The sequence below is a fragment of the Macaca nemestrina genome, chromosome 1 (assembly GCF_043159975.1).
Source record: "Macaca nemestrina isolate mMacNem1 chromosome 1, mMacNem.hap1, whole genome shotgun sequence".
Classification (NCBI taxonomy): Eukaryota; Metazoa; Chordata; class Mammalia; order Primates; family Cercopithecidae; genus Macaca; species Macaca nemestrina.
The window spans coordinates 207,086,992-207,101,481 of record NC_092125.1 but is presented as its reverse complement, the minus strand read 5'-3'; the positions used below and the strand labels follow the sequence as shown (position 1 = coordinate 207,101,481).

General features: G+C 50.2%; 1 pseudogene; it reads left to right on the top strand.

Moving 5' to 3' along the window:
• The first annotated feature begins 10,857 nt into the window (after positions 1-10,857).
• Positions 10,858-11,445, top strand: LOC112429027 (large ribosomal subunit protein uL11-like; annotated as a pseudogene).
• The last annotated feature ends 3,045 nt before the right edge of the window (positions 11,446-14,490 follow it).

The window sequence follows — 14,490 nt, the reverse complement described above, 5'->3', positions numbered from 1 at the left end:
GGCGCCTGTAGTCCCAGCTACTTGGGAGGCTGAGGCAGGAGAATGGCGTAAACCCGGGAGGCGGAGCTTGCAGTGAGCTGAGATCCGGCCACTGCACTCCAGCCTGGGCGACAGAGCGAGACTCTGTCTCAAAAAAAAAAAAAAAAAGGTGTTACACTGGTGGGATGGGGACAGTGGTGAGGGGGACGAGGGGCAAGCAAACAGGCTCTGTACTGTGTGGAAGCTGTGGACAGAGGTACAGGGGGAGCCCCCTGGAACTCCAGGCTGCATTGTTAGACGGGAGGCCCCAGGGATTCCTGGGGTTCTCTGGCTTGAGCCAGTGCTGCATCCCGTTGGCTGGGCCTAGAGGGAGCTGCAGGCTGAGGAACCATCTTGTGCCAGGTTGAGGCAGGTTCTGCTGGTTGGTTCCAAGTCCCTAGTAAAAGTATTTTCCAGAGTCCTTGTGCCAAAGAAGCTTTATCCAACCCCCTCAATTTGCCAATGAGAAAATGAGGTGCAAGAGGGGAACGAGCTTAGTTGAGGTCACATAGTGAGTAAGGGATGGGCCTCGGTGAATATGGACCTCTACTCCCTAACCTGGCTCTGTGTGGTGTCAGGTTAAACCTGGGTTCAGATCCTGCATTTACTGCTTGGTGCTTTGTCAGCCTGGACAAGTGACTCAGACTCTCTGGACTTTAGTTTCTACATCAGTGAAATACATTTATTCATTCAGCCCTTCTCTTGGCTGCACCCTCATCCCCCACCATACTACTCCCTCACTGTTACACACACACACCCACACACACACAGAGGCATGGCTACACATGGCCGAGCTGAGGCTCCTGGTCACTAAGAGAGAGCACTGCAGCTCTGGCCACCGAACACCACCCCCACTTTCCGCCCACCCCGGCCAATGTCACTGCCTCTTGGAAGCCTTCCTAGAGAGCCCCCAGCTAGAAGGCTGTCCCCTATGCCAACTCAAGGCCATCTGGGCCCCTGAGTGACCTTGACCTCCCCTGTTGCTTTTCCTGCCTCCAGACTGAAGCTCCCAAAGGGCAAGTTCTGTTCTGATTCATCCCTCAGTCCCCAGCACCCAGCCCAGGGCAGAGCCCAAAGGCTCCGGCTGGGAGTGTTTATGGAGGGGGTAAGTGAAGGAAGCCCCTCCAATTCTTCCCCTTTCTCAGGAGCCCATGGCCACCAGCTTTGCCTCCCAAACCATCGATGTGGCAGAAAGTGCCCTGGAGAGAGGGGTCAAACAGACCTGGGATGGAATCCTGGTCCAGCCTTTTCCTAACTGTGTGAACTTGAGAAATGACCTCACTTCTCCAAGCCTCAGTTTCCTGTTGTATAGATAGCATTCCTGAGGAAGAGACACTTAAACTGAGAATGGAAAGACCTAGATGGAAAGACTGAGAGGAAGAGTGTTCCAGGCAGGGTGAACAGCTGGTGCAAAGGCCCTAAATTTGGGATAAGTTCAGCATGTTAGAGGAACAGGAAGGAAGCCGGTGTTGTCCGAGTGCAGTGAGCAAGGGGGAGAGGGACTTCTTTTTTTTTTTTTTTTTGAGACGGAGTCTCACGCTGTTGCCCAGGCTGGAGTGCAGTGGCGCGATCTCGGCTCACTGCAAGCTCCACCTCCTGGGTTCACGCCATTCTCCTGCCTCAGCCTCCTGAGTAGCTGGGACTACAGGCGCCCGCCACCGCGCCCGGCTAATTTTTTGTATTTTTAGTAGAGACGGGGTTTCACTGTGGTCTCGATCTCCTGACCTTGTGATCCGCCCGCCTCGGCCTCCCAAAGTGCTGGGATTACAGGCTTGAGCCACCGCGCCTGGCCGAGAGGGACTTCTTTTAATCGGTTTTTTTTTTTGAGACGGAGTCTTGCTGTCACCCAGGCTGGAGTGCAGTGGTGCGATCTTGGCTCACTGCAACCTCAACCTCCTGGGTTCCAGCGATTCTCTTGCCTCAGCCTCCTGAGTAGCTGTGATTACAGGTGCGCACCACCATGCCCGGCTAATTTTTGTATTTTTAGTAGAGTAGGGGCTTTCACCGTGTTGGTCAGGCTGGTCTCGAACTCCTGACCTCGTGATCTGTCCGCCTTGGCCTCCCAAAGTACTGGGATTACAGGCATGAGCCACCACACCTGGCCGGGACTTCTTTTAATCTAAGGGATATAGGAACTGACTGGAGGGTGCCGAGCCAGGGAGTGGCCCTGTTTGCTGTCTGGTGATTGCAGGAAGGCAGTGCTCACGCAGGGAGTCCAGGTGAGAGATGATGGTGCCTGGGGATGTGGTGAGAAGTGGTCAGATCCATGAAATATTCCACAGGTGGATCCCACAGGACTGGATGTAGAGGGTAAGGGAAGAGGGGACTTAGAGTATCCCTTGTTTCAGTTATTTATTGCTGAGAAACAAACTATCCCTGAAACTTAGTGGCATAAAACAACAATGATATATCATTGTTGATGATCTATCTAAAAATTCTGTCGTTTGGCTGGGGCTCAGCAGGGCAGTTCTGGTTCCGCATGGCTGATGCATGTGGCTGGGAGCTTAGCTGGGACTGGATAGCCCAAAATGGCTTGTCTTCCTCCGTGGCCTCTCATCACTTAGGAGTCTAGCCGACCGTGTTTTAGGAGGGCAGCTGGCTTCCAAGAGGACATGCCCCATTGTGCAAATGCTTATCAAGCCTCTGCTTGCTTCATGCTTCTTGGTGTCCCATTGCCAAAGCAAGTCCTACAGCCAAGCCCAGAGTCAACATGGGAGGGGACCATACAAGAGCATGGATCCATGGAGGCCTGGTTCATTGGAGGCCACCAGTGTAACAGTTTAGCACCACCCCCTACGTTTGTGGCGGAAGGAAATGAATGAAATTCAGGGGTAGAGGGGAGTGGGTGGGGTTTGCCAGAGGTCATGGGGTGACGGTGCAGGGTCCTGCCCAGGACCTCCCAAATTAGGCACAGGAGGACCCTGGGCTTGGGAGAGTCAGCAGCGTGGAGACACGAAGTCCCCGGCAGTTATGGTGAGGCAGGTTGGGGTGGGAGTGGGGATGGAGAGGGGGCAGTAATCGAGGTAGGGAGCCCAAGACGTCTCCCTGAGCCCCTACTCTGTGCCTAGCCCGAGGCCAAGCACTGAGAGAACAGGACTCAGGGAGTGACCCTGAGGAGCCCACAGCGTGTCAGGACACAGACTGCCCAGAGATGCCAACACAACGTGAGAGGTGACAGTTTAATGCTGCAGTGGAAGGTTATCCAGGGCCCACTGGGCCCCAGAGGAGGGATTCCAGGAATGCTTCTCAATTTGAGGAGGTGCTAGAAAATAGATGTGGGTCAGACAAGGTGGTGCAGGGTGAGACACCAGCTGCCTTCCATCCCTGGCAGCAATAGGTAAAAGCAGACACACAAGAGAAGACCATGAAGATAATATTCTTCCCATTTTATGGATAAGCAAACTGAGGCTCTTAGTGAAGAAGTAACTCAACCCAGACCTGTCTCCCCACATCCTGGGCTTCTTTCCATCCTGTCCAATTCTTGTCTAAATCATAGGGAAGGTGAGGGAAGGGAGGGCTCTCTGCAGAGCTGGTGTGGGATGGGGAGGAGCTGCTGTGGGAGTGCCCCTCTGTCCTAGGCTTGTGCTACCTCCCCTAAGGAAGTCCTTTCTCACTGTGGGCAGAACCCTGTGAGGAGACATCAAGGGATCTGGTGCCATGGACTGGGGATGGGCAGACCCAGACTTGTGCCCAAGGAGCCCCCAATCTGAGGAGGGAACCCCAGCCTTGCCTTCAGGCCCCGCTCTGTGGAATCCAGGCCTCAGAGTCTCCCTGTCTGAGGGGGTAGGGAAACGTAGGTCTGATCTCAGGAACCCCAAGTCTACAGGGATGAAGGAGAACTGTGTGAAGGTCAGAAGCCATAGGTCAGGGCCAGGGAGAGCATGGAGTATCTCAGGCTGGGTCTGAGCAGGGTTCCCTACCAAGTGGGGAAGGAGAGTCATTGCCAGGTTTAGCCCTTGGGGCTCAGGTTGGGGAATAGGAGGGAGGCTGGGAGCTCAGAGCCTGGTCTAGTTCAGCCTTGGTCTGAGTGACCCTGAGTTTGACCTACTCTTCTAGGCTGGTCCTGCGGGTCTCCAGGACTCTGCCAAGCAGAGCTGCAGCACGGGAGCTCAACGATACATAAGCCATCCCAGAAGAATCTGAATGGTAGAAAAAAGGAAAAAATACACGAGCCAGCTGAACTCTGGCCTTCTGCAAAAGGAAAGGCAGCCCCACATTCGACCACAGCCTGAGCCCTGCTGTCCCTTCCTCCCAGCATGTCTGGGGGCGGGGGTGGGGGTGGCTGCTGTGTCCTCAGAAATGGGAGGAGGAGAATGGAAGGGATGGAGGGAGAAAAAGGAGAGGTCCTGAGGTATTCAAGAAACGGGCTATTTTTAAAAACGCACTTAGAGTCCTCATTCTACCTGGCTGGTGCGAAATCCAGTCTCCATCATTGTTGGGCTCTCTTAACCTATGATAGCCCCTAGAGTTTGGCCAAGGCCCAGAGATGTTACAGAACCAGATATGAACAAGACCCTTCAGCCGGGTCCGATGGCTCACGCTTGTAATCCCAGCGCTTTGGGAGGCAGAGTGGGCAGATCACTCGAGGTTAGGAGTTCAAGACCAGTCTGGCCGATATGGTGAAACCCCATCTCTACTAAAAATACAAAAAGTAGCCTGGTATGGTGGCAGGTACCTGTAATCTCTCGGCTCAGGAGGCTGAGGCAGGAGAATCGCTTGAACCCAGGTGGTGGAGGGTGCAGTGAGCTGAGATTGTGCCATTACACTCCAGCCTAAACGTTGCAGCGAGACTCCATCTCAAAAAAATAAAAAATAAAAAATACAAAGATTCTGGGTCAGGTCCCTCCTGCTCATGTACATTGAAGCTCCAGCTCTGGCTGGCTGCCGCCCCCCCCACCACCTAGGAGTGGGAATCCTGGGATGCTCCCACCCCCACCTCAGCAGGCTCTCTGGCTGAGCCTGAAGCTTCCAGGCCCAAGAGGGATTGCTAGGCTGGTCCCAGCTGCTTGGCTGTAAGATGCTGAGGGACAGGTCTCCAGACCCAGAGACTAGAGTGGGAAGCTCCTTCCCCAGCCTCTTAGGCAGGGGTGGCAGTTAGGTTCCCCAGTTCCAGGGAAGGGATCCAGGGCCTGAGTTCAAAGGGATGAGTGCCATTCAGAAGGTGGGATCCCACACGGCTCCCAGAGAAGCAAAGATTCCATGTTCCATGCACAGCTGGCATCAAATGGCACAGCCCCTCACCTGATGGGGTCAGGTGGGTCAGGTGACCAGAGCAGCCCGGTAACCAGACTGAAGGGCCTTGTTTTTGTTGTTGTTGTTGTTGTTTTCTGAGACAGAGTCTCACTCTGTCATCCAGGCTGGAGTGCAATGGCACGATCTCAGCTCACTGCAACCTCCACCTCCCGGGTTCAAGTGATTCTCCTGCCTCAGCCTCCCAAGAAGCTGGGACTACAGGCACGTACCACCATGCCCAGCTAATTTTTTGTATTTTTAGTAGAGATAGGGTTTCACACTGTCAGTCGGGATGGTCTTGACGTCCTGACCTCGTGATCTGCCTGCCTCGGCCTCCCAAAGTGCTGAGATTACAGGCATGAGCCACCACACCCGTCACTTTTTTTTTTTTTTTTTTTTTTTGGAGACAGGATCTCATTCTGTCGCCCAGGCGGGAGTGCAGTGGCACCATCTTGGCTCACTGCAACCTCCACCTCCAGGGCTCAAGCGATTCTCATGCCTCAGCCAGGCTGGTCTAGAACTGCTGAAGTCAGGTGATCGCGCCTTAGCCTCCCAAAGTGCTGGGATTACAGGCATGAACCACCATGCCTGGCCCTATTATCTTTTAAATCTCAGCAACAACTATAGTTAAGTCCCTTTCTTCAAGCCTAATATTGTTTATTTGTGCCACCTCCCTTTCCTTGTCTTGATCAATTTTGACAGAGGTTGCTCAGTATCGTTACTCTATCAGTTAGGAATTGGACTCAGCTGGAGTCTAATCCGAGGCCAGCAGCTAACTGTTCCATCATTCCTAGGGACAGGCCCCTGCTTGTTCCTAAGGTTCTTGATGGCATTCACCAAATCTGAGTTTCTAACAGCAAGATGGAGAAAAGTAGAGAAAAAAGGGCAAAGGTTGTGGCCACTTCTTCTCACTGGCAGCTTCCTATCAGCCCAAGGCTCAGCCCTTGGTCCTCTCCTCTCATCTCACGGTCATCTCGTCCAGTTCAGTGCTAGCTATGTGATCATTCCAAATTCATACCTTCAGCCCCATTCCCTCCCCTGAGCTCCAGAGACAATTTCAACTGCCCACTTGAAATCTCTTCTTGAATATCTAAAAGGCATTTCAAACTCAACATGTCTAAAATTGCACTCCCTAGAAAAGAAATCCAACACAATGCTGGAGCCCCAAGTGGCCTCTTTCTTCTGAATGCTTTCTGATTGCAGTGGTGATTGCAACTTGGCTTCCACTCCCCAGATAGAATACAACTCTTGGTACTGCATCATTCAATGGAACTCAACCTGCACCTTTTTTTTTTTTTTTTTTAAGACGGAGTTTCGCTCTTGTTGCCCAGCTGGAGTGCAATGGCACGATCTTGGCTCATCGCAACTTTCACCTCCCAGGTTCAAGCGATTCTCCTGCCTCAGCCTCCCAAGTAGCTGGGATTACAGGCATGCGCCACCACACCGGACTAATTTTGTATTTTTAGTAGAGACGGGGTTTCTCCATGTTGGTCAGGCTGGTCTTGAACTCCCAACTTCAGGTGATCAGCCCACCTTGGCCTCCCAAAGTGCTGGGATTATAGGCGTGAGCCACGGCGCCCGGCCTGGTGCATTTAAAACAAAAAAGAAAAAGAAAATATAAACTGGGCACGGTGGCTCACACCTGTAATCCCAGCGCTTTGGGAGGTCGAGGTGGGCTGATCACCTGAAGTTAGGAGTTCAAGATCAGCCTGATCAACGTGGTGAAACCCCGTCTCTATGAAAAATACAAAAATTAGCCGGGTGTGGTGGCATGTGCCTGTAGTCCCAGCTACTTAGGAGGCTGAGGCAGGAGAATCCCTGGGATCCAGGAGGTAGAGGTTGCAGTGAGCCGAAATGGCGCCACTGCACTCCAGCCTGGACAACAGAGTGAGACTCCATTTCAAAAAGAAAACAGAATGGCATAGAATAGATTGGCAAGGAAATATCAGTGTGCCCCACACATAATTGGGGTGAATATGGCTTGTGAAACTTTAATCTGTATATTGAGTCCTGTTGTAAAATGCCAAATCATGAACTGAAGAAAAACAAATTTTGACTGATCTAGGCCTTGGGATTCAACAGGTGCCCTTGGGACAAATGCCAGCTGTACGGCTCACTTACTGAAGAGGAGTGGCCCTTTCTTATTATTTCCGTTAATTTTTTCCCTTACTTCATGGTCAGTGCATTGTGGAGGCCAAAGCAACTCCATCTTGGATGCTAATCTGTCTTGTTGACTTCTGATTAACCCTAGTTCCGGGAAGGCCTCCAAGATTTCCAGTTCTTTGTGTAAGCGCAGATACTTACCATAAATCCTGCCCTTAAGTCAAAACAACCTTGGTGTTTTCATACTTCAGTTGTCCTATACATCTCTTCAGAATCATGTATACTCTTTCCCTATGGTAGATAAGCCCTGGGTCGGGGGTAATGTTCCCCAGGAAACAGGCATAACTTCTGTTTGTAAGTCCCTATTATATGTTTCTTTCTGAAAAACCGGATCTGTCAGCCTTTTTCTTTCTTCCTTTTTTTTTTTTTTTTTTCTTTTTGAGACGGATTTTCGCTCTTGTTGCCCAGGCTGGAGTACAATGGTGCAATCTCGGCTCACTGTAACCTCCGCTTCCCAGGTTCAAGCGATTCTCCTGCCTCAGCCTCCCTAGTAGCTGGGATTACAAGTGCCCACCACCACACCCGGCCAATTTTTTGTATTTTTAGTAGAGATGGGGTTTCACTATGTTGACCAGGTTGGTCTCGAACTCCTGACCTCAGGTGCTCCACCCGCCTCAGCCTCCCAAAGTGCTATGCCACCATGCCCGGCTCAGTCTTTTTCTTCAGCCTTTTAGCTTCTTCAGATTTTGGGGGTAGGTTTGCATAGGCCTGCCCAGGACAGGACTTCAGGACATCATCAATGCCTTACAAAAGATAATTTTGCAACATAGCCATAATTTTTTTAAGTGCTATATATAAGGAGGGGTTTCTCTGCACCCCTCTTCTTCCATTTTGCTGGAGATGGAACTCTCTTCCTGTAGCTCTGTCCCTTCTCATTCTATCAGCACAGAGCGTTGTGTTCCTGCTTTATGTGCTGACTTTGCATTCCACAAATGAGCCAAACTCTCTTCTGCAAAGTCTTTGCACTTTCTGTTCCTTCTCCCTGGGTTGCTCCTTCGTGGCACTCCCTGGCCTGGCTCCCTTGCATCCTTCAGAATTTATTGGCTCACTTAACTAAAAAGTCCAAGGGTAGAACTACCTTCAGGTACTGCTGGCATCAGGTGCTCAAGTGATTTTACCACTCGTCTGGTTTCTGTTTGTTTCTGTGCTCTCCTGCCAGGCGGGCGCATCCTCAGGCAGGCACTTTTCTTGTGATGGCAAGATGGCTGCCTGCATCTCCATGTTTATAATCTATTTGGTCAAAAATTCTCAAGTGACCGGGCGTGGTGGCTCACGCCTGTAATCCCAGCACTTTGGGAGGCCAAGGTGGGTGGATCATGAGGTCAGGAGTTCAAGACCAGCCTGGCCAAGATGGTGAAACCCCATCTCTACCAAAAATACAAAAATTAGCCGGGCATGGTGGCGGGTGCCTGTAATCCTAGCTACAAGCAAGGAGTTGCTTGAACTCCATCTCAAAAAAAAAAAAAAAAAAAAAAAACTCAAATACAGAGTTTCTCTTTCCCAACAGTTTCCACAAACATCCCAGTATTGAGTTTCATTGGCCAGGCCCAGGGTCACAAGCCCATTCCTAAAGATGGGCCCATTCCTAAAGACAAAAAACAAGCACTGAGCATGTAGGAGAGATGGTTCCCCACAAAATATAAAGTCACTGTTACCAAAAGTAGTACAAATGATGCTGGGAAGACAAAAGCCACAGATGCCTACTCCATCATCCTTGACTTCCCTTTCTACTGTAGATTTCCTTGGTTATTCCCTACGCTTCACTGTTCACTTCCTTCATAGCACAAATGACCTTATTTGTGTTGACTCTGTGGCCTTCCTCTCTTGCCCTGGCTTGAGAGTGCTCAGAGGGCAGGGGTCTTGCCTGTCTTGATCACTGCTACATCCCCAGCACTTGGAGCAGTGTCTGCACACAGTAAGTGCTTAATAAAGGCTTGTGGCAGGAATGAACTTGCTGGAGAGCCAGGCTCTTGTGCTTTCTTTTTCATTTCAACTTCTTTTATTCATTTTTTTTTTGGAGAAGGGGGTCTTGCTCTATCACCCTGCTAAAGTGCAGTTGCACCAACATACCCCACTGCAGTACCAACCTCCCAGGCTCAAGCAATCCTCCTCCCTCAGCCTCCCTAGTAGCTGGGACTACAGGAGCGTGCCACCACACCCGGCTAATTAAAAAAAAAATTTTGTGCCGGGTGCAGTGGCTCACGCCTGTAATCCCTGCACTTTGGGAGGCTGAGGCGGGCGGATCATGAGGTCAGGAGATCGAGACCATCCTAACACGGTGAAACCCCGTCTCTACTAAAATACAAAAAAATTAGCCGGGTGCAGTGGCGGGCGCCTGTAGTCCCAGCTACTCGGGAGGCTGAGGCAGGAGAATGGCGCGAACCCGGGAGGCGGAGCTTGCAGTGAGCCGAGATCGCGCCACTGCACTCCAGCCTGGGCGACCGAGTGAAGACTCCACCTCAAAAAAAAAAAAAAAAAAAAAAAAAAAAATTTGTTTTGGACAGGCACGATGGTTCATGCCTGTAACGCCAGCACTTTGGGAGGCCAAAGCAGTGGATCACCTGAGGTCAAGAGTTCGAGAGCAGCCTGGCTAACATGATGAAATCCCGTTTCTACTAAAAATACAAAAAATTAGCCCGGCATGGTGGCATGCACCTGTAATCCCAGCTACTCGGGAGGCTGAGGCAGGATAATCACTTGAACCTGGGAGGCAAAGGTTGCAGTGAGCTGAGATCATGCCATTGCACTCCAGCTTGGGCAACAAGAGCGAAACTCCATCTCAAAAAAAAAAAAAAAAAAAAGATTTTGTAGAGGCCGGACACAGTGGCTCACGCCTGTAATCCCAGCACTTTGGGAGGCCAAGGCAAGCAGATTACTTGAGATCAGGAGTTCTAGACCAGCCTGGCCAATACGGTGAAATCCCGTCTCCACAAAAATACAAAAAATAGCCGGGCATTGGGCCGGGCGCGATGGCTCAAGCCTGTAATCCCAGCACTTTGGGAGGCCGAGACGGGCGGATCACGAGGTCAGCAGATCGAGACCATCCTGGCTAACACGGTGAAACCCCGTCTCTACTAAAAAATACAAAAAACTAGCCGGGCGCAGTGGCGGGCGCCTGTAGTCCCAACTACTCGGGAGGCTGAGGCAGGAAAATGGCGTGAACCCGGGAGGCGGAGTTTGCAGTGAGCTGAGATCCGGCCACTGTACTCCAGCCTGGGCGGCAGAGCGAGACTCCGTCTCAAAAAAAAAAAAAAAAAAAAAAAAAAAAAAATAGCCGGGCATGGCAGCGTGCACCTGTAATCCCAGGTGCTCAGGAGGCTGAGGCAGAATCACTTGAATCCAAGAGGCAGAGGTTGCAGGGAGCCAAGATTTCGCCACTGCACCTCAGCCTGGGCAGCAAAGTGAGACTTCGTCTCAAAAAAAAAAAAAAAAAAAATTCTCCTTTCAGCTTGAAGGAGACCAAGGTGCAACTTTCTTCAGTCATCCAGAATCTAGGTTTGTCCGACATCAGCCGCCTCCCCAGTGCTGCTGAAGTTCGGCCCCAACGAGATCAAAGTCATATACCTGAGGTGCACCAGGGGTGAAGTTGGTGCCACTTCTATGCTGGCCCCCAAGATCAGCCCCTTGGGTCTGTCTCCAAAAAAGGTTGGTGATGACATTGCCAAGGCAAAGGGTGACTGGAAAGGCCTGAGGATTACAGTGAAACTGACCAGTCAGAACAGACAGGCCCAGATTGAGGTAGTGCCTTCTGCCTCTGCCCTGATCATCAAAGCCCTCAAGGAACCACCAAGAGACAGAAAGAAACAGAAAAACATTAAACACCGTGGGAATATCACGTTTGATGAGATCTTCAACATTGCTCAACAGATGCAGCACCAATCTTTAGCCAGAGACCTCTCTGCAACCATTAAAGAGATCTCGGGGACTGCCCATTCTGTGGGCTGTAATGTTGATGGTTGCCACCCTCATGACATCATAGATGACATCAACAGTGGTGCTGTGGAAAGCCTAGCTACCTTTTTTTTTTTTTAAAGACGGAGTCTCGCTCTGTCACCCAGGCTGGAGGGCAGTGGTGTGATCTCGGCTCACTACAAGCTCCACCTCCCAGGGTCACGCCATTCTCCTGCTTCAGCCTCTGGAGTAGCTGGGGCTACAGGTGCCTGCCACCGTGCCCGGCTAATTTTTTTGCATTTTTTTTGGTAGAAACGGGGTTTCACCGTGGTCTCTGTCTCGGGACCTCGTGATCTGCCCGCCTCAGCCTCCCAAAGTGCTGGGATTACAGGAGTGAGCCACCACACCTGGCCACCCAGTTACTTAAGAAGCACAAAGGAAAATATTTTAATAAAGGATCATTTGACAACTGGTGAAAAAAAAAATTATCTTTGTAGAGATAGGGTCTCACTCCGTTGCCCAGGCTAGTCTGGAACTCCTGGGCTCAAGCAATCCTCCTGCCTTGGCCTCCCAAAGTATAGGGATTACAGGTGTGAGCCACTGTGCCCGGGCCCAAAAATTCTTGACCTTGATTTCTCAGCCAGATCTGCTGTTTCTCAGTTTTTCCCATTTCAGACAAGTGTACCCTAATCCACCCTGCTGCTTCATCCACAAAGCCAGAGGGCATTCTGTCATCCCCACACTAATCCATGTATAAGTCCTTTCGTTCACCTCCAAATAAAACTCAAACCCATCCCCCATCCCAGCCCTTGCCAGCATTCCTGGCACCATCCCCTCTCAGCTGGGATTATGGCGGTAATCTCCTAACTGGTCTCCTTCATTCCCTTCTTGCTCCCTTTTAGTCCATTCATTTTACACAGCAAACAGCATGATCTTTTAAAAACAAATCAGATCATGTTGATCCCCAACTTAAACCATTTAAAGGCTTCCCCTGCAATTAGAGTAAAATCTGAAATCCTCACCCTAGCCTTCGGGCCCAAGCTGTGTCTCTACCTTAGTCCTCCTCACTTTCCTGCTGGCCCACCAGGCACTGCACTCACTGATTTTTCTGCCTCAGGGCCTTTGCATTTCCTATTTCTTCTGCTGGGAAATCTTACCCCCCAATTCCACTTGCCTAGTTCCTGCTCATCTTTCAGGTCTCAGCTTAAATGTCACTAAAGGAGAATATTTAATACCTCTCTGACTCCCTTTTCTATCATGTCACTAGCTTATTCCTTGGTCATGATTTCTAGGGAAGAACTCTGGAGGCACACTACCGGGGTGTTGAATCCTATTTCCACTGCTCCTTGACCATGTGACCTTAGCTAATCACTGCTCTGTCCTTCAGTTTCCTCATCTGCAAAATATAGTACCCTGTAGGATCAGTACCTGGCAAAGAGGAAGCACTAAGTAAATATTTTAATTAAAAAAATTTTTTTTGCAGGCATGAGCCACCATGCCTGGCCTAAACATTTCTTTTTAGAGACAGGGTCTCTGTCATCCAGGCTGGAGTGGAGTGGCACAATCATAGCTCACTGCAGCTTCAAAATCCTGGGCTCAAGCGATCCTCCCATCTCAGCCACCTGAGTAGCTGGGACTACAGGAACAGGCCACCATGCCTGGCTAATGTTTTTATTTTTATTTTTGTAGACATAAGGTCTTGCTTTGTTGCTCAGGCTGGTCTTGAACTTCTGGCTTCAAGCGATCCTCCTGCCTCAGCTTCCCAAAGTGCTAAGATTATAGGTGTGAGCCACCATGCCTCGCCTTAAATATTTTAAAAATATTTATTTATTTATTTAGAGATAGGGTCTCACTCTGTCACCCAGGCTAGAGTACAGTGGTGCAATCATAGCTCACTGCAGCCTCAAACTCCTGGGCTCAAGCAATCCTGCCTCAGACTCCCGAGTAGCTAGGACTATAGGTGTGAGCCACTGTGCCCAGCCATATATATTAGAAGGCATTTTATTATTCCCTCATGGTACATTTCTTGGGATTTAACTATTTTGATTTCTGAGATGTAAGCTTTGTGGAAACAGGGATTGCACTGCATCTCTTGTATTTACTGCTGTGCCTCTAGCACCTTGCACAGTGGCTGGTGCATAGTAGGTGCTTAATGACATTGAATTAATGCATAAATACAAACGGGACCTCAGCCCTTATGGAACTGACGTTGCCCTAGTTGCCCTTCAAGATATGGCTATTTTAGAGGTGTGAAAACTGAGACCCTAAAGGTGGGGTGATTTGGCTGGGCGCGGTGGCTCATGCCTGTAATCCCAGCACTTTGGGAGGCTGAAGCGGGTGGACCACTTGAGGTCCGGAGTTTGGGACCAGCCTGGCCAACAGGGTGAAACCCTGTCTCTACCAAAAACAAAAACAAAAACAAAAAATACAAAAATACAAAAATTAGCCAGGCGTAGTGGGAGGCACCTGTAATCCTAGCTACTTGGGAGGCTGAGGCAGAGAATCGCTTGAACCTGGGAGGTGGAGGTTGCAGTGAGCCGAGATTGCACCACTGCACTCCAGCCTGGGCGACAGAGTGAGACTTTGTCTCAAAAAAAAAGAAAAAAAAAAAAAACACCACAAAAAAAACAAGGAGGGGTGATTTGAGCAATGCTTCAAGGGGGAAAGTATAATTTCTACTTTTTAGAAACGTGATAAATTTCTCTTCCTCAGGGCTGTCTACAGAAGTGGCATCCATCTTCTTAGCAGCATGACCACCCTCACACCCCTTGGGAAGCCCAAGAACGTCAAAAAGAGGACCAAGAAGTTCATGTGGCATCATGAACAGTCTGATGGATGAATCAGACTGTTAAGTGAAAATTAAGTGTAACTGACAGAAACCTAGTAGTATTGGCAGTAGGGTACAGAGAAGATTCAAGGGCCAAATCTTGATGCCCAGCATTGGGTATAGGCAGAACAAGAAAACAAGGCACATGCTGCCCTGTGGGTTCTGGAAGTTCCTGGTCCACAATGTCAAGGAACTGGAAGTGCTGCTGATGTGCAGTAAATCTTACTGTGCTGAGACTGCTCGCAATGTTTCCTCCAAGAACCATAAAACCTGAGTGGAGAGAGCAGCCCAACTGGCCCCCAGAGTCTCCAACCCCAATTCCAGGCTGCACAGCAAAGAAAATGAATAGACGGTTCACG